The sequence below is a fragment of the Mustela nivalis genome (assembly GCF_964662115.1).
Source record: "Mustela nivalis genome assembly, chromosome: 16".
NCBI lineage: Eukaryota > Metazoa > Chordata > Mammalia > Carnivora > Mustelidae > Mustela > Mustela nivalis.
Window position 1 is genome coordinate 15,171,980 of NC_139035.1, and position 19,994 is coordinate 15,191,973.

General features: G+C 37.0%; 1 protein-coding gene across 2 annotated transcripts in view; it reads left to right on the forward strand.

Annotated features, from left to right (window-relative positions):
• Positions 1–19,994, forward strand: part of KCNK2 (potassium two pore domain channel subfamily K member 2) — a 223,394-nt gene that overhangs the window by 21,919 nt on the left and 181,481 nt on the right. The window lies entirely within an intron of this gene.

The following is a 19,994-nucleotide window of genomic DNA, read 5'->3' on the forward strand; positions in this document are numbered from 1 at the left end:
TTCAGAGTCCAAACTGTATTCTTTAAGTTTGTGAGCATTGTCTAGAAAGGTCTATCTAAAGATACACTCGGCATTTCTAGTACTGTAGACAAGCTCCAGAATCACTTATTTTTATCTCCGTATATCTCATTTTGTCCCCAAACAATCTGCAAGAAAACATCACACTAAGTCAATGGATTATACTCCTGGAGCAGGAAGCTCTCTTCCTTTGTTTCTCAGTAAATTTTCAAGAAATATTCCTTATTTACAAGATCTAATCAAGAGGTATGTTTATCTGACATTGTCCCTCAATATGCTCCTTCTTTAACATCACTGAAACCACCAAAAAATGTTTTATTCCAAGCACTTCTGCTTCCTGAATGCCACGTTGTTTGCTTCTGTTTCTCTTCCCTCTCTCCTGTTATAAGGTCATTTACATGAAAATGGCATCTTAAGATGGTTTATCAATATGTTATGATTCTTTTCACCTGCAACCCAGAATACGCTCATGTCTTTTGTTGTTGCCATGGAAACAATTATGCTATCAAAAGAAGAGAATTAAGATTTCAGTTAGGGTAGAAATTAGGTTGGACAGATAATGTTAAAGAAATGAAAAGGTGCCTACTATTTGTACCCGAAGAAAAAACAAGAGATAATTTAGATAGGAATCCATCATTTTGTTTGAAGACGATCTGTAAGAATGTAAAATCAAATTTGGAGCCAATTGTGGGGGTTTTGCTCATACAGTAAAGCCAAAAAGAGTATCATTATGTGCCTTGATTGGTCTTTAATCATTGTCAACTGCACTGAGTCATGCACAAAAATTACTCTCACCTGAATATACTCCTGTTTTAACAAGCTAACCCGTAACTTACATTGGGATTCTTCCAGTAAAGCAGAGACAGGTCTGTTCCCTGTTTACGAAACTTCTCACTTAAAAACAGGTTTAACCTTGAAAGATAAAGGGTAGCTTAATCAGCCATTTACTGCAGAAGCCAGCGAGTTATACAGTATTTTCCTTAAAGTCTCCGTGTGGGAGAACTTTCCCCCCCAGTTTTCCAGTAAAACCTTCTGTGATTGTTTATTCTATGACCTTCTAAACTAGAAAGGAATACTTGTCAGATCATGTAGAATTGAATATTGAAAAGAAGTAACTGAAGGTAAGATATTTTATTAATTGATAGAGGGGCTCGATTTAAATGGGAAGGAAAGTCACACCATTTAACCCGGTGTTGATTTAGAGTAGGGAAAACTCACGACTTGAAGGTATTTTTTAAATGGTTGTCAGCAACCAAGCACAATTTTGTTTAATGGAATATTTTGGAGTTTTTCTCTACAACTCTTCTTTCTACGTGTGTTTTTCTCCTTTAAGACACTATGGATAGTTCAGTACTTGGATTATTGCCATCACATACAATTTGCTTTCTAATAATTTTTTATTTATCCTCCGGTGATCTCATCTACTCTGGGCCTGTAGTGATCAGAGTGTTTTGACAGAGAGGGAATAAATGAAGGTTCTTTCCTGTTATTGTTTATTGTCTCTCAGGAGATCTGCTACATTGTCACATAAACCAGAGACTGAGCAACCTGATATTTACAGAATATTATGGAATGCCATTCTTTGGGTTGAGTGTTTGATATATTCCGGTCCCTGTGCTAGGTATCAAACATCATATTACAGTAACGTAGGAGTCACAGGCTTTCCAGCCGGATAATCTGGGGTTGAATCTGAACTCCCCACCCTTACTGTCACAGAATGTTGGGCAAGTTATCTAACCTATGTCTGCCTTTTGCTTATATCTGTTGAGAAAATAGTACTCTACCCACCGTAAAGCTCATTGCAAGGCACAAAAAAGGTGTTATGTAATATCTGCAATCACCTTTAATCCTTAAAAAATAAACCTAATAAGACAGTACTATTTTCCCTTCCATTTTACTGGTGACAAAGCAGATGGTTAGAGAGGTTACATGGCTCGCTCAAGTTCACAACCCTCCTTGTGCATTACCAGATCAGAATCTGAGCTTAGACCTGCTTCACTTGAAAGACCTTATCCTTTCTGAAAATAGGTGATGTGGCTCTGCTTCCAAGTAACTATGTGATGTTGGGAAAGGCAGTTAACCCTTCAGAGTCTCCATTTGCAAAACTGATCGACTCCTGGGGATCCTGGGGCTCTGCATAAACAGAAAGACTGGCCCACTGCGTGGAAGTCTATTGCTTACGAAGTAAGGAAGCCCCCATCCTCGAAAGCGAAGTGGAACCATGTAGCAGGAGGCTGTGTGGGATTTTAGGCGGTGAGGCTACTTGCTAGCTGGGAGGTCTTAGGCAAACCAGTTTGTTCATGTCCAACTGGGATCCTGCCGGCTATCAAATTTCAGTGCCCGCCAGCACTACACCAGGTGAAAATAATATCCACCAGCCATGTCAGCTCTAACGGCTGTTGAAGGAGCAAATAAAACACTTGACACGAAACTGCGGATGCCACAGCATCTGTGCTCCGCAGACAAGAGAGGGCTGTGTTCTCTGTGGACCGCTCGGCCATCCTTCCCTGGAGCAGAGCCAGCGAAGCAGAACAGGCCTGCGCAAATCTGGGACCTTTGACCCAGGGCTTGCCTCCCTTTTCAACGTTTATAGCTTATGTTTCACTCTCCCCTCCCCACCATCTCATTTCTAGCTGGATTAAGAAAAACCACTCGATGTTCGGCATCAGTAGTCAATGCTTCAGGAGCCAAACGCTCAGCGAGAAGATTATGCCTCATTCCATTTTTCTGTTTTGTTATATTTTGGGAGCTTGAGTAAGTAGCCCTGCCACTTCTTAGGGATTTACTTTGAGTAAATTATTTTCCTCACGAAACCTAATTTTTCTTATCTGTAAACGGAGGGTAATAAAAGCCACTTCCAAAAGTTAAATGCGATAGTAGAATTATATATAATAGTACGTACACAGTGCTTACCAGAATGCCTGGGTTGCAGTGCGTGTTAACTGGTCGTTAGCTGGGGAGAGGAGTTCAGAGAACATGAAATGAGGTGAAATTCAGAGACAAATTTTGTTTCTTGTGAGCAGCTCTCATTCAAGGTGGGAGGAAAGGACAACTTTTTTTTTTTTTTTTTTTTGGTCCTAAAATGGAATTTGGAAATTTTCTGTGGTTCATGCTGTCCCTATCTATCATTAATATGGACACTTAAGAAAATCATATAAAGTCAAATTGTAATGTGTTATTTTGCTGAAAATGTTGGGTTTTAAACTCCATTATTTGTTTTCAAAACTATGCTCTAGTTAGTTTAGAGGTCCCTGGGGAGATGGAGAGAATTAAAACATCATTCCCACCACTGATGAATTTCAGATGAATCAAGGATTTTACAAGCGTATTCTGAGACATGTAATTTAATCAGGAAGGGGCATAACCTGTTAAATGTGGTTTTGTCTAGAGTATCAGGTTTGGGGCTTTTCAGAAGCATACTGAAAAAAATGTTTTGTTTTGTTTTTTTCTGTGGGAGTTCACAGTTTCACAAACAGTATTTATGAATAAAGTCATGGAGAGGCCCTAAGGACAAAGGAACAAATACTGAAGAAATCATTTCATTGCATTTGTGGGCAAGGCTTGTCCAAAGAGGCTGTTTTATTGCAGACACTGCTTTAGGAAACAAAGGTTAGGAAAAGAAACTTGGGAAAACCCCTATAGAAGCTGGAGTTTTGTAAGATGGGTCAGTGATGGACACAAAAGGGCCAATGGTTTGTGAACAGGAAGAAGAACACATTCTTGTCCAAAATAGAACCCTGAGAAAGGGCATCAGCAGAAGCAGAATGGACGGACCAAGAGAGTCCTGAGCTGATTTGCCCAAGAATAATAGCAGAATGGTAGAAAGTACAAACACATTGTCTTTACACTTAGTTTAAAATTTTCTGTCAGCAGCCATCACCCAAGATGTTAAACTTAGAGTCATCTTTTACTTCTTCTCTTTTATCAGATTCTGGCTCTTACTTTATAAACCCTCTTGCGTTGATTTTACTCTACTTCATTCTCTCGTGAATTCATGACTGGTCTTGTCATTTCCTACTTGGACTCCTCTCCAGAAAAATTTTCTCAAGACAAATACCCATTTTTATCTCATTTACTTTTTCTAAATTCACAGTGGTTCCCACTCATCTCTCCATTGGAGGCTTTCTCCTTGAATCTAATCTTATCTCTAACTATATAATAAACGTTTACTAAGCATCCAAGATGTATCATACCTTCTGGTAGGTACCTGTGATCACTCAGTGAATAAGTGCATGTCTTTGGGGGCTAACACAATCAGTATTTGAATTGGTCCTTAAAACACATGTCACTTCACACCCACTAAGGTGACCCTTATAAACAAACCAACAAAAAGAAAATAACAAGTGTCAGAGAGGATGTGGAAAAATTGTAAGCTTTGTGCTTTGTTGGTAGAAAGGTCAATATTGTAGCTGCTCTGAAAAATAGCATGGAAGTTCCTCAAAAATTAAACAAAGAATTACCACATGATCCTTTAATTCCACTTCTGGGTATATATACACCAAAGAATTGAAGGCAGGGAATCAAACAGATACTTGTACAACGATGTTCATAGTGGCATTATCCACAATAGCCGAAATGAAGGCAATAAGAATGAAGGCAGTATATATATATGTGTGTGTATATGTGTGTATATGTATATGTATATACACATATATATACACATACTTAATGCTACAGAACAGCAAAGTCAAGATAATGAATAAGAAATAACAGAAGAAGCTTTTGTTAAATTGAGGAAGAACACAAGTTTGAAAATTGTACAGGTTCTTTGAGTACAATAAATCAATGAATACAGAAAAACACATATATTTCAGTGATGTTTTTCTCAAAGTACATTCAGGAAAATGTAGTCTGAATGGGGAAAACAGTTGACTATATATTAGTAAATTTAGAATTAGTATAAATATTATCCTCCTCTTAGTGATTTGTAAACCTCTTTAGTTCTGGGAATTCTGTTGGTGAAGAAACTGTCAATTTTTATAAAACCCCAGCATTTCCCAGGTTTATTTGAACAAAACACCTGTTAATATCCTAAAACACACTTTGGAAAGGACAGTATAGTTGAAAGTGGATGAGATTTTTTTTTTACCTGGGAGACGAGAGTTTAAAGGTCAGTTTTCTGAGTTCCAATTTTCTCAGTTAGAAAAGTGAGCATAATATTATCTGTTTCTTTGGGTAGAATACTTAAAGTTATGGTCGCTTGGCAAAATAACCTATAGTCAACTTACTTCATTGATAGCCAACTACCACCTATTTTCATACCCACACAGTAAAAAGTAGTATGCTGAAAAAGGACGACAAAAGGACACAATTTGATGGGAGATATGACAATTGGGCCATAACTGGGGGACCCGATACCTGGGAGTTAGGGTGTGTGTGCGTGTTGATAGTGAGTGGGCAAGAATTCTTATAAGATGAAGCATATGGGGCACCTGGGTGACTCTGTCGGTTAAGTGTCCAACTCTTGATCTCAGCTTAGGTCTTGATCTCGGGGTTGTGAGTTTGAGCCCTGTGCTGGGCTCCATGCCCAGTGTGGAGCCTCCTAAATTGAAGAAGAAAAAAAAAAAAGAAAGAAAGAAAGAAAAGAAAAGAAAAGAAAAAGAAGCAGCAGCAGCAGCAGCAGCACAAATTTGGGATTAGCTAAACTATGAGGTAGTAACTACTCCTAACAATAAAATAAACTTTAGTGGTCTCATGAAACTCAGTACTGGCTGGGTGGGGTAATTTGTCTGTGCCTTTGTATCATTAATTATGTCCCTGTATAAGCTGCTAGAGGGATATAATCTCTTTTCTGAATGTGACAATTTTCCTTTGCAAACTAAAATTCAAAGAGAACTCTAATCTTGCTTGTTGCTCTTCATCAAAGGATGACCTTGTGAGTAATACTTGAGATAAAAATGTTTAAGGATTATGCATATCTTGGGGTTTTTTCCTAAATTGCATATGAAATAACTCAAAATATGCATATAACCTTGGCTTAATTTGATAGATAGCATCTGAAAATCTGTCCTTGAATTATTATCTGAAAGTCCCGTTCTTCCATCTATGTATAGTTTGGCCTTGAATAATTTTTTAAAATAAGAAATGCCCTTGAATAGTTTTCCAAGGAGGTCTATGCATTTTCAATAGGTTTTCCTGGGCACTCACCTATAAATAAAATTTTCCATTCTGTTGTTCCTCATTTTGCCATGCTAGCAAATGTATGACTTCTGTAACAGTGTTGGTGTGTGTTCTATGAATATGTCCCTTGATGCTAATATTGGTACAGTCAATTTGTAGTAATTGCCCTGTTGAAGGACTCACTATTGGCAAAACACACACATCCATTATGTCGTAAAAACAGCTCCAGAATGTAACAAGTGGATTCTACAGCTTTCTGTGTGATTGATTACATATATTAATAGTTCAAGTAATCATGGAAAAATTTAGTATAACAAGAATTAGTTACAATACAGGAATGATTCGCAAATATTTAGATCTCAAGTTATACTCACACTGTGAATTCTAGGTCATAGCCAGGAAAATAGAGCCTAATGGAATTGTCCCCTGGGGTGAATAGAAATCTCTGCTAACAAATGGTTTTGATTTGGAAAATACTGTTTGAGAAATACAACAGCTCTACATTTTATAGAGATGGCCCTTGGCGTAAAAAAAATATATATATATACACACACACACGCACACGCATATATATGTATGTATATATATGTATCTAAGAAAAATCTTTAAGAGATTAAATATATAAATACTCATGCATTTTAATTTTCTCAGTGTTATCTCCATTTAATGGTTTCCAGGTGAACTATATTTGACTAACGTCAAATTTAATCTTCTTATACAAGAATATGGAATTTAAGGAGACTGCATTTTCTGATACAGAATATGGATTCTATATCTTTCAACTTTGATCATAAGCAAATAGCTATGTATAGCATAGTTAGAAGAAAGCTGACCTTAGAATAAACAAATACAGGTTTTGTTGATTTATTACCATATTCATAGACTCAGATCAGTTTTCTCAGCCTTTTATATAAATAAAATTTTATTTCTTCCTCTTATATGAAATCTAAAAATATATAAATAACATGACTCAAAAATTAAGGTAATGGTAAAATAAATTTTACATCAAAAGATCTATTCTTGTTGACCATACCATGTGATATAAATTTAAGTCCTGACCTTGCTTGGTTGTCACAAGCTTTTCGATCCAAGGAATATAAAATTTGAGCAGAGTATAGGTCAATTTCAATGTTTTGTGGCAAAAGAGAAACTAAAATCTCTCTTCATGGTGGTTTCCTAGCAATTATCTAAAATGAACAAGTCAAACTTGATTTCAAAATTTTTTAGATAGAGCCTGGAAAAGATTGAAAATGACTAAAAAATATGGCTCCTTATAAAATTCATCCATTTCAGCATCATGATAGGAAAATACTGCCTGGGTTCAATGTATAGAAAAATTAAATATAATTTAGTGTTCTCCTTGAGAAGTTTTTTTTTCACAGAATATAGGCAGATATATTAGCTCTAATTCTTATTGTAATAGTTGGTTTGCACTATAGCAATAAAATTAATTCATTGAATACCTACCATGTGGCCATTATGCTAAGCATTTTGCTTTAATTTCAAAAGAGAACCTTGGCTTCTTTGGATTTTTTGACTTAATTTTCAAAACAACTGAATGAAGCAGTTAGGACTATAACTCATTTTAGAAATGAGGTTTAGCAAGGTATAGGAACTGAGACTTTGAGAGATTAACGAATTTGCCCCAAATCACCCATCTAGCAAATGACGGAATCCAGATTTGGTCCTACAGCTTTTGAATCCTGAGTCCCTGATCTTGATCATAACTTTATAGTACACATGATCAACACAATAAGCAATGATACGGTGTTTGTGCTCTCTATTAATACATTAAAACTTCAAGTATCTCTGGAAAAATTGCCAAGCTCTTTCAAAAATTACTTTTTATGTTTTGACTTACTTAAACTTTTCTCCTTGCTTGAAGAATGCAGAAACAATAGAGATTTTTGTCACAGATCTGATCAAACATATTTCCCTGTAACGATCATGCTACAGTATTAAATATCACAACAGACATATTTTTTGTCTATATTAACAGAAGAATTTTGTGAACAGTGGTCAGATCTGTATCAAGGAAGGCAAAAAAACACTGTGGCTTGGAAGCCAGTGTTTGCAAGATGAAAATGCAGAGAAGTCCCCCAAACTTTACGTTTTCTTCATTTAATTTTATCACAAATTTTTATCACAAACCCAGAATTTGGGGAGTAATGTCAGTGAACATTCTAATGATATCTTTTCCAATTCAGTTTGTTCACTCTTAAGTAATTTTGACAAACCTTCAAACATACTGCTGGGCTTTTCTAGGGATCTCCATGGATTGCGAAAATATTAGTTACTCTCCAGATCGAGAATGAACACAGAACTAAGCACAATTATTCTTCAACAGAGGCACCACTACTAGTTGCAAAAGGGGGTGATTTTTCCTTCTAAGTCATGAGTTTGGTATCTACTCTCAGTCATCAGTTTAGCACTTAACCTAGAAATGAAGGAGAGATATTCTGAAAAGTCTCTTGTGTTTCATTTGCAATCTCAGCGTGGGTAACCTTCACACCACAGCCTTCATGAGAGCTCTGGTAGTAAGAGGTTTTGTTGTTGCTGTTTGACATGCTCAGTGATTCAAAGAGGAGTTTCACATGAAATTTCCATAGCCTTTGTGGTTTCCTGAATATATTTCTAACACTGGCTGATCTTCCATGCAGCAGAGAATCCTGCTTTGCAACAAAACAAACAATGACAACAAATAAAACAAAAAGTTCCATGCATCTTGGCTTTTAAAAAGGCTTGCATGATTTTGGATTCAAATTCTAGTCAACTCAAATGGGCCACTTGTGTTTTACCCAGAGTATGTTGTATTCCCTTCTTTGCTAGGGCTGTGACTTCCACAGCACTCAACTAAGGGGACTGGGGAGACTGAAATCCACCTTGTGGCCCACCAAACCCCATGTGCCTTGGTCAAGCTGTGCCAATCAGGAAGAATTCCTTCAGGCCTGGAGATGCATTCAAGTTTTGCATTTATCAATAGTTTTTACCTTTCATTTTCTTTTTTTTTTTAATTTTTATTTTTTATTTCTTTTCAGCACAACAGTATTCATTGTTTTTGCACCACACCCAGGGCTCCATGCAATATGTGCCCTCCCTAATACCCATCACCTGGTTCCCCCAACCTCCCACCCCCCGCCCCTTCAAATCCCTCAGGTTGTTTTTCAGAGTCCATAGTCACTCATGGTTCACCTCCCCTTCCAATTTCCCTCTATTCCCTTCTCCTCTCCATCTCCCTATGTCCTCCATGTTATTTGTTATGCTCCACAAATAAGTGAAACCATATGATAATTGACTCTCTCTGCTTGACTTATTTCGCTATGAGACACATGAAAAAATGTTCATCATCACTAGTCATCAGGGAGATTCAAATTAAAACCACATTGAGATACCACCTTACACCAGTTAGAATGGCCAAAATTAGCAAGACAGGAAACAAGATGTGTTGGAGAGGATGTGGAGAAAGGGGAACCCTCTTACACTGTTGGTGGGAATGTAAGTTGGTGCAGCCACTTTGGAGAACAGTGTGGAGATTCCTCAAGAAATTAAAAATAGAGCTTCCCTAAGACCCTGCAATTGCACTAGTGGGTATTTACCCCAAAGATACAGATGTGGTGAAAAGAAAGGCCATCTGTACCCCAATGTTCATAGCAGCAATGGCCATGGTCGCCAAACTGTGGAAAGAACCAAGATGCCTTTCAATGGACGAATGGATAAGGAAGATGTAGTCCATATACACTATGGAGTATTATGCCTCCATCAGAAAGAATGAATACCCAACTTTTGTAGCAACGTGGATGGGACTGGAAGAGATTACCTTTCTTTTCTGAGTAGTATTCTTACACACGAGGTATGATGGTTTGCACCACGCATCCATTTAGGGAATCTGGGTGGTTTCCACTGTTTGGCTATTATGGGTAGGACTGCTATGAACATTATTACAGATTTTTGTGTGCACCTAGTTATTATTTCTCTGATGCTGAAGAGAATAATGGCTGAGTCACATGATAATTATATGTTTTATTTCATAAGAAACTGCCAAACTCTTTTCCAGAGCGAATGTAACATTGCTCTCTATTTAGCCTTTCTCTGCATCCTTGCCAACATTTGATGTTGTCACTAAGTTTTATTTTAGCTGCTCTGACAGGTAGATAGTGATATCTCATTGTAATATTGTGTTTTTAATTTGCCTTTCCCTCATGGATTTCCCACATAACCTTTAACAAGGTTAATCATATTTACATGTACTTATTTGCCATGGGTATATCCTCTTCAGCGAAATGTCTCTTCATGTCTTTTGACCATTCCTTCTTTCGAGAGAAGGAGAGAGAGTGAAAGAGAAGGGGGAGGGGCAAAGGATGAAGGAGAGAGAATCTTACCCAGGCTCCTCATTCAGTGCATAGCCTGATGCAGGGTTTGATCTCAGAACCCTGAGATCATGACCTGAGCCAAAATCAAGAGTTGGTTGATTACTGAGCCACCCAGTCATCCCCTTGACCATTTTCACATTGGATTGTTTTGAACTATGATTTGAGAGAACTTTATATATCGAATAACAGTCCATTGTTGGATATGTGGTTTACAGATATTTTTTTCCCCACTTTGTAGCTTGTCTTTTCATCCCTTAATGGGATCTTTCATAGAACAAACATTTCTGAGCATCTGAGTTATTAATTTTTCCATTTGTGGGCTGTGCTTCATGATGTCAAGTCTAAGAACTGTTTTTGCATGGCCCAAGATCCCAGCGATTTTCTTTTATTTCTTTTCTAGAAGTTGTGCAGTTTTAGATTTTACTTGAAAACCCAGGTTTAATTTTGAGTTAATTCTGGAATAAGGTGTGAGGTTAAATTTAAGTTCTTTTTCTCCCCCCACTTAAAAGTCTAATTGGTCTAGCCCCATTTGATGGAAAAACTGTCCTTCTTCCGTTAAATTGCTTTTAAACCTCTGTGTAAAATCAGTTGTGCATATGTACATGAGTTTGTTTCTTGATTCTCTATTCTGTTCAATGGACCTTCACTGTTTTTATTACTATAGCTTCACAGTAGGCTTAGAGATTAGAGTGATTCCTTCTATTTTATTCTTACGTGTCAAGATTGTTTTTGCTTTTCCAATGCCGGTACCTTTCTACATAAATTTTAGAATAAGCTTGTTTATGTCTATAAAAGCCTTGCTGAGATTTTGATAGAAATTTTAATTAAGCCTATAGCTCAGTCGGGGGAAAATTGGCATCTTTATGACACCGAGTCTTCCAATTTATGAACTCCCAGCTTTTAGGTCTTCTTTGATTTCTTTCATCAGCATTTTGTAATTTTCGACATGCGGATCCTATATGTATATTGTTAAGTGTAAATCTAAGCTTTCATTGTCTTCGGAGTAAGCATAAATGGTACTATATTTTAATTTCAGTTTCTACATATTAGTATTTAGAACTGACAGTGTTTTGTGTGCTGGGATGAATTTTTAAATGTTGTTCATAACTCAAAGAACTCTTGTAGTATTATAACTTTTCATTAGTTAATTCATTCAACAGATATTTACTGGGAGTAGCTGTGTGCCAAGAACTATTCTAGGTGATGGGGATAGAACAATAAAAAAATAGGTAAAGTTCTTATATTATGGAACTTATATTTTAATAGGGGGCTAGGAAGAGAGAAGGAACATGAAAAATAAAGGTGTAATGTTCTGGATGATGATACACACTATTGTGAAAAATTGCAGATTAAAGGCATGGTGACTATATAATTTACCTCCTAAATTGGAAGACTTTTGAGAATGAAACATGGCACAGACTTAATGGCACACATTAAGCAAGAGGTTTTATAAACTTGGATTCTCCCAGCAAACTGGCTTATATGGCCATTTTACTTAAAGTCTTACAGAACACTCTTTGAGGTTGGAGGTAGCTATTGTTGCTGCCCTCCAGGCAAAATCCACCATAAAAACACTTGTAGTTGAGCAAAGTTGGGTTTATTAACTCTTTGCAGTGAGGGAGATCACACCACAGAGAACTGTGGAATGTCTCAATAAAAGGTTGTTAATTTTGAGAGGCTTATTATACGATTTCAGACTGTGTTAGGTGGTTTTGGGGGTGTTTCAAAGAAATGTGGTTTTCTTTTTGATTGACTACTGTCAAAAAGTTGAAGCAATTCTATGACTGCCTTAGTTAGTAATCTTAATTTTAAATATAATCTTAATTTTAAAATTCTATGACTGCCTTAGTAATCTTAATTTTAAATATAGAGGGAATAAAATGGGGCAAAGTTTGAATAAATAGAGAGTCATCATTCATGATTACCAGGAAAAAGGAGAATGTTTGACAATGTTTCTTCTCTCTCTGTTCACACACAGTTACTGGGCAGTCTTTTATATCTTGATCTATCATAACCAAGAGCAGCCATGTCTAATGTTGGTGTTCTATAAAATTGTTCATATTCAAAAGAGAATGCTTTTGCTAGAGTTAGGACAGCCCCAAGCTGATGGTAGTCAAGACTGTGTTTTCTTCTTTATTCTTCTCTATAAGACAGTCAGAACCATCCCTTCTAACAATAAAGGATGTGAGATGGTGAAAAACCTGAAGGATGGGAGATGGTGAGTCCTAGGCTATCTGGCATGCAGGCTGGGAAAGCAGTGGGTGCAAAGGTTCTGAAATGGGTATGTACTTGGTGTGTTTAAGCAACAGAAGGAATATCAGCATATGGCTTACGTGTTGCGATGCGTTAGGAAATCATGTTGGGAAGATGGTGGTGCAGAGCCTGTGCGGTCTTACAGGTCATTGGAAAGGCTTTTGCTTTAACTCTGGGTGAGATAACAAAACTTTGGATTGCTTTGAGTAGACTTAATCATATAAATATTACATATTATTTTAAAATGAAGAATATGTTCTCCTTTAAACAGAAAACACTTATTATTTATGACATTCAGTTATTTATTCATTCAACAAATATTTCTTTCTTAAGTATCGATTACATTCCAGGTGACTGCTCTAGGTTATGGGCTATATATCTCTAAATAGGAGGGACAAGATACCTCCTGTTATGGAACTTACAGTATGGTGGATAAGACAAGTGGAAGATGAAAAGTTACATAATTTCAAATAGAGATGACAGATGTAACGCAGTGAAAATTAATTCAAGGTAATTGCATACAGTATTTGGGAAAGAGGGGAGTTATTTAGGATGATCAGGGAAGAACTCACTAAAAAATGATCTGGGCGAGCACCTGGGTGGTTCAGTCAGTTAAGCATCTGCCTTTAGCTCAGGTCATGATCCCGGGCTTCTGGGATGGAGCCCCGAGTCAGGCTCCCTGCTCAGCAGGGGAGTCTGCTTCTCCTACTCGCTCTGTCCCTGCTTGTGTTCTTTCAATCTCTCTCTCTCAAATAAATACATAAAATCTTTTAAGAAAAGATATGGGGACAAACCCTTGAGTAAGACAAAAGAATCAGCTTTCCAAGGAGAGCATGTGTAAATGTCCTGAGAGAGGAAACCTGGCAATGTTCGAAAAACGGTATAAAGCCAGGGAAACCAGAGATCTGTGAAGGAGGGGAGGATGCTAGGAGATGATACGGAGAATAGTTCCAGTGTAGTGAGAAGCCACTGGAAGATTTTAAAAAGAGATATAATGGAATCCGATTGGGGTTTTACAAAGATCACACTGGCCGTGGAGCAGAAAATGGACTCAAGGGAAAGCATTTGAAAAGTCATTGCTGTGGCCCAAGCGAGTGCTGAAGATGAGACCTGGTCCAGTTGTGAACTTTGTGAGAGACATTAGATTCAGGATAAATTTTGGGATGTCAGCTCTCAGGGCTTGCTGTTAGATTCAGTGTTTTTTCCATTGGGAATGGTTTTCAACCTTCCAAACGGTATTTGAAAATATCTGGAGACATTTTCAGTTACCGTCACAGGAAAGGGCTACTAGTATCTAGAGACCAGCCATGCTGCTATTCATCCTAGAGTGAACAGGGCAGCCCTCAAACCCCACAACAGAAATTATCCAACTGAAAATGTCAGTGGTGCCAAGCCTGAGATTCCCTGGATTAGATGTTGTGGAAGAGGAATCCGTGATAACAAATAGTGCCCTAGGTTTTAGGTATCAGCGATGAATGGTGTTTTGTAATGAAAAAGAAGGAAGGAGGAACAATTTTCCAACATGACTATCACACAGAATTAAGCAGCATACTATAGATGAAGATAATTATAGGTGGTTCTCTAAGTTTTGCCAACGTGCTAGATTCTTCTCTTTTCCTTTCTGCAAATGATAGCTATGTTAAAGTCATCTGGCTAGATGCAGGAGATAAGCAATAGGTTATTTGCTTTCCCCAAACCCAAAGGGATGTGAGCTTCCCATGTCTTCACTTGCAGGATTTTTTGGTGTTGTATTTCTGGGTTCAGCCATTTATTGATGAGCTCAAGGATCTCATCATAAAATGGAAACAAGTGAACAAATCAATGGAGACACATGGAAAACTAAACTCCTCTCAGGCAGGGGGATGCTACCTCTCTCCTGGAAGTTCTCCCGGGATAGTAGTGACAGTGACTTAGCATCTTTCCTAGATATTCTGGGTGATGGTTAGGGAAGTATCGGAAAACAATTAATTGACTGACAAATGTCTGAAGTCCTAGTATGTATGTATGTATGAGGATATGCGGTTAGACATCGGAAAATGTGTTGAATGAGCCGTGAATGAATGGATAAAAAAACAAGTAGGTGGGGACAGATGAAATAGACAAGGCAGACTGTAACAGCTTGTGGAAGATACTAAATGTATGCCATTGGGGGTTTTTTAAATAGAAAATTCACCTGAAAAAGTTGTTTCCATGCTTGACCTCAAACCACAATTTTAACCAGGAAATACTAGAAAATGGAAAATGGAAAAATAAGTGAATACTTTCTCTTTTCTGCACTGTGTTTCTAGCTTACAAAAGTACCAAGAGCTAGAGAGAGCTTTGTAAGCTACGTACAGCCCTGGCTATTGTGTTCTGTTTTCATGTATTGTGAGTATTTTTTATCGAGACTTTTCAAAGCTGCCTTAGTAAATCAAAATAGCCCTCTACCTGAAATAAATGATAGCATAAACACCACAGAGTCTGTAATCTTTGAGCTGCAGCTGTATTTTTTGAGCTTTGTTATTTCTGTCAGTATTAATTCCATGATTAAACAAATCTATGGCTGCTGAGATTTCCCTTTATTCAGAGTTGTCAACGTCACATTTCTTGGTGGAAAGGAACTGGATAGTAAAAGACTGTGAAAAGGACTTCGGAGTCTTTCTCCTCCAAGTCAGAAAGGCTCCTTTGAAATGTTAGCTCTGATGGCTGAAGCCCTTAGGCCAATTTGAAAAAACTTTCCAGAGGTCTCAAAGGTTGCTTTGTTTTCAGCACTGTGTTTCAGCACCGTGCTTCCACCACATAATCCGGACACATAATTCTTCACATGAGTATAAATGGTACTGTATTCTGTTCAGTGTAACTTAGCTTCCCGGACATGTACCAAATGCATGTTTGCAACATTTGATTCTCCTCTAGGTTGCACTGCACACCCTCCAGGGCTGAGATTTGCTGGGAATAGGAATGCACCAACCGTGAGTTAGTGTGCAAGAGAATAAGTAGAATAAGTCTGCAAGTTCTATGTCACAGAAGTTGGTGTGTCTTTCTATAAATAGCAAGTGATAAAGCAAACCACAAGAAATGCAGGGAGACAAGGAAACTATTACCTGACTAGGGAAGTTTTTTGAGTTACAAGAGAGGGGTTTTGGGCCTTTTCCATACAAACCAATCAAGGCTTGTTTAGAAAGACTATTCTCAGTGCATGTGTACTTTAGACCATTTTTCAATATTTCTAGTATGCTCTTTCCAGTAGGTATGATTTCACTTGTCTTTAACAAATACTAGGAATGTTTATGAGACCATATCTTTAAATCACTAATTTGACCAAACATTCAAAGAATTAATACTAATCCTTCTCAAACTCTTCTAAAAAATAGAAGAGAAGTAACCCTTCCAAACTCATTTCATAAAGACAGAATTACCCCAATACTAAAAACCAGACAAGGATACCACAAGAAAAGAAAATTATAATCCAATACCTTTGATGAACATGAATGCAAAAATCCTCGGCAAAATATTAGCAAACAAACAAATGCAACATTACATTAAAAGGACCATACACCATGATCAAGTGGTGTTCCACTTGATGTTCGACATCCACAATCAATCAACATGATATACCACATCAAAAAAATGAAAGATAAAAATCATATAATCATCTCAATAGATGCATAAACAGCATTTGACAAAATTCAACATTTATTTATGATAAAACTCTCAACAAAATGGGTATAGAGAGAATTTACCTCAACACAATCAAAGTCATATATGTCAGACCCACAGCTAATATCATACTCAATGGTGAAAAGCCGAAAGCTTTCCTGATAAGATCAGGAACAAGAAAAGGATTCTCACTCTTGCCACTATTATTCAACCTAGTGTTGGGGAAGTCCTAGCCAGAGCAATTAGGCAAGGAAAAGAAATAAAAGTGATCCAAATCAGAAAGAAAGAAGTAAAACTGTCACTATTTGCAGATTACATACTGTATACAGGAAACCCTAAAGATTCCACCAAAAATCTGTTAGAATTAGTGAATGAATTCAATAAAGTTGCAGGATACAAAATCAATATCCAGAAATCTGTTGCATTTCTATATACTAATAACAAACCAGCATAAGGAGAAATTAAGAAAACAATCCTACTTACAATTACATCAAAAAGAATAAAATACCTAGGAATTAATTTGATCAAGTGAAAGACCTGTACACTAAAAACTATAAGACATTGATGAAAGAAGATGCAGAAGACATGAATAAATGGAAAGATATTCCATGCTCATAGAGTGGAGGAAGTAATATTGTTAAAATATTGTTCATACTACCCAAAGCAATCTACAGATTCCGTGCAAACGCAACCAAACTTCCAATGACATTTTTTCACAGAACTAGAAGAATCCTAAAATTTGTATGCAACCACAACAGACCCCAAATAGCCAAAGCAATCTTGAGACAGAAGAATAAAGTTGGAGGCATCGTGCTCCCTGATTTCTTTCTATATTACAAAGGTATAGTAATCAAAACTGTATGACACTGGCATAAACACAGACATGTAGATCAATGGAACAGAATAGAAAGCCCAGAAATAAATCCACACATATATAGGGCCAGTTATTATACTTACAAAGGAACCAAGAATATGCAGTGGAAAAAGGACAGTTGTTTAGTCCGCATTGAAAATCAGTTATTTAATGTAGCTACCTTCATGAACTCTAGATCTTCTGGAAAGTTTGCTGCAGCTTCTGGATCAGCACTTGCTGCTTTACCTTTACTGTTATGGAGACGTCTTCTTTCCTTAAACCACATGAGCCAGCCTCTGCTAGCATCAAGCTCTTCTGCAATTTTCTCACCTCTCTCAGCCTGCATAGAATTGAAGAGTTACAGCCTTGCTCTGGATTGCGTATTGGCTTAGGGGATATTGTTGTTGATTTCATCTTCCATCCAGACCACTCAAACTTTTTCCATATCGGCAATAAGGCTGTTTCACTTTCTTATCATTCGTGCATTCACTAGCATAGCACTTTTAACCTCCTTCGAGAACTTTCCATTTGCATTCACAATTTATCTAACTCTTTGGTGGAAGAAGCCTTGTTTCTGGCCTATCTTGGCTTTCAACATGCCTTCCTCACAACGCTTATTATCATTTCTAACTTCTGGTTTAAAGTGAGACGTGTGACTCTTCTTTTCACTTGAATACTTAGGGGCCATTGTAAGGTCATTTACTGGTCTAATTAAAATCTTGTGGTATCTCAAAGAATAGGGAGCTCTGAGGAGAGGGAGAGAGAGACGTGGAAACGGCCAGTCAGGACACACATAATATTAATTAAGTTATATGAACATGCTTTGTGGCATCCCAAAACAATTACAATAGTAACATCAAAGATCACCAGTCACAGATCACTGTAACAAAATAAAGTTTTGTTTTTTTATTTTGCATATTTTTATTTTTATATATTTTGTTTATTTGTATTATATATTATATATTTCTATATTTTGTTTAGATTTATACAGACATATACAAATATATATGTGTGTATTTGTATATTTTGCTTATTTATTTATTATTTGTTATTGTTTATATAATAAATTATTTATATAACAATTACATTGTTCTTTGTTATTATCATTTATTTGTTTAAAGTTGGAACATAGAATTAAAATTCTGCAGTGATTAGATTAGATGAACTATTTAGTCATCTTACATGGCTATCATCATCTATCATCAAATCTAAAACACAACAGATCTCTGAAAGTTTGACCTTGAAAAATTAGTTAATATTATGCTAAGAAAGGTCAATGGCACTTTGTCTCTTAGAGTATATTACCATTATTCCTGAGCAAACAGCAGAGCAACACTTACGATGTATCAGTGTCTGGGTGTTTTCATATCACCTTCAGACAAGTGTTTTCTATTCCGTGCTGTTTGTGATTAGAAATCCTCGCTACATGCTCAGAACATTTTTAGGTTTCAGAGAGAATAAGGCCCTCAAGCTATTAACAAAGACGAACAGATGAGTACTGCACTGCTCGTTCGTTCCAGACCAGCTGCAAGAAGACATCCCTGAAGGGCTGCCTTTGTAGTTACAGGCATATTCTCGGGAGTCTGGGTGGTTCAGAAGAGGATAGGGACGTGCTCTTCCGGCTACGATTGGAAGAAGTTTTATTATATTATGAGGAAGTAAAATAGGCTTCTGAATGCCCTTGGTGGTTTCCTACCTTCTTCTGGGTTTCGTATTTCCCTACTTGAATAAAGAAAGACAATATTTCTAGTCTTTTTTCTTTGCAAACTTCCTTCTGTTCCTTCATTCACTGCAGTTTAAACCCTTTAACTTCTGGATGAATTTCTGTATCTAGTAGGAATGTTCATTGGGGCTACAGTGGAAATTCTTGTCACCCGCTATCGATCTTCTGATATACCTGAGAAATGGCTACAACCAATGCATGTGGAAATCTACATTCAGTGACAATAGATGGCACTGTCCTGGAGGGATTCTTGTCTAGTGACATAGCAAATTGATGGAAATTTCTCTTTTCTATATCACGGCTTACAGGTTACAAATCCCAAAGCCTACATAAAGTCTAAGGCCAACTCAAATATAAATTACTCTGTGTTTAATTTCTTAAAATGTGTCAGAATTCCTGAGGGCATGGCTTATAAATATACTAAAAAACATGGACAGCTAGGAGCGGAAAGATCTCTAGAATAGCTTGTTTCACAGCAACGGTATCGGTTACTAGTGTTTATCAAAAGCTGTAACTGATGAGGTTCTGACATAATGACTTTCTGAAAGTTTGTTTAGAAAAAGAGAAACAGGTTAAGGCAATAATACCATAGTTATCTAAATGTTTTAAAGCATAAAACATCTATTTTAAAAAGTAATATCCAGTCTATGTTTGTAAGACAGAATGTGCTTTAAAAACTTCCTGGGGCCACTTGGGTGGCTTAGTCGTTTAAACGTCTGCCTTTCAGCTCAGGTCATGATCACAGGGTCTTGGGATAGAGCCCCACATTAGGCTCCCTGCTCACCAGAGAGTCTGCTTCTCCCTCTTCCTCTGTCTGCTGTTCCCCCCTGCTTGTGTGTTCTCTTCCTCTCTCTCTCTCTGACAAACAAATAAAATCTTTTTAAAAATAATAAAAATTTTAAAAATAAAAAAATAATGAATGAATGAATGAATGGATAAATCAATCAATAAATAAATAAAAGTAGAGACAACAGAACCAGATCCAACACCTGGAAACTTTGTTACTATTCTGGAGACT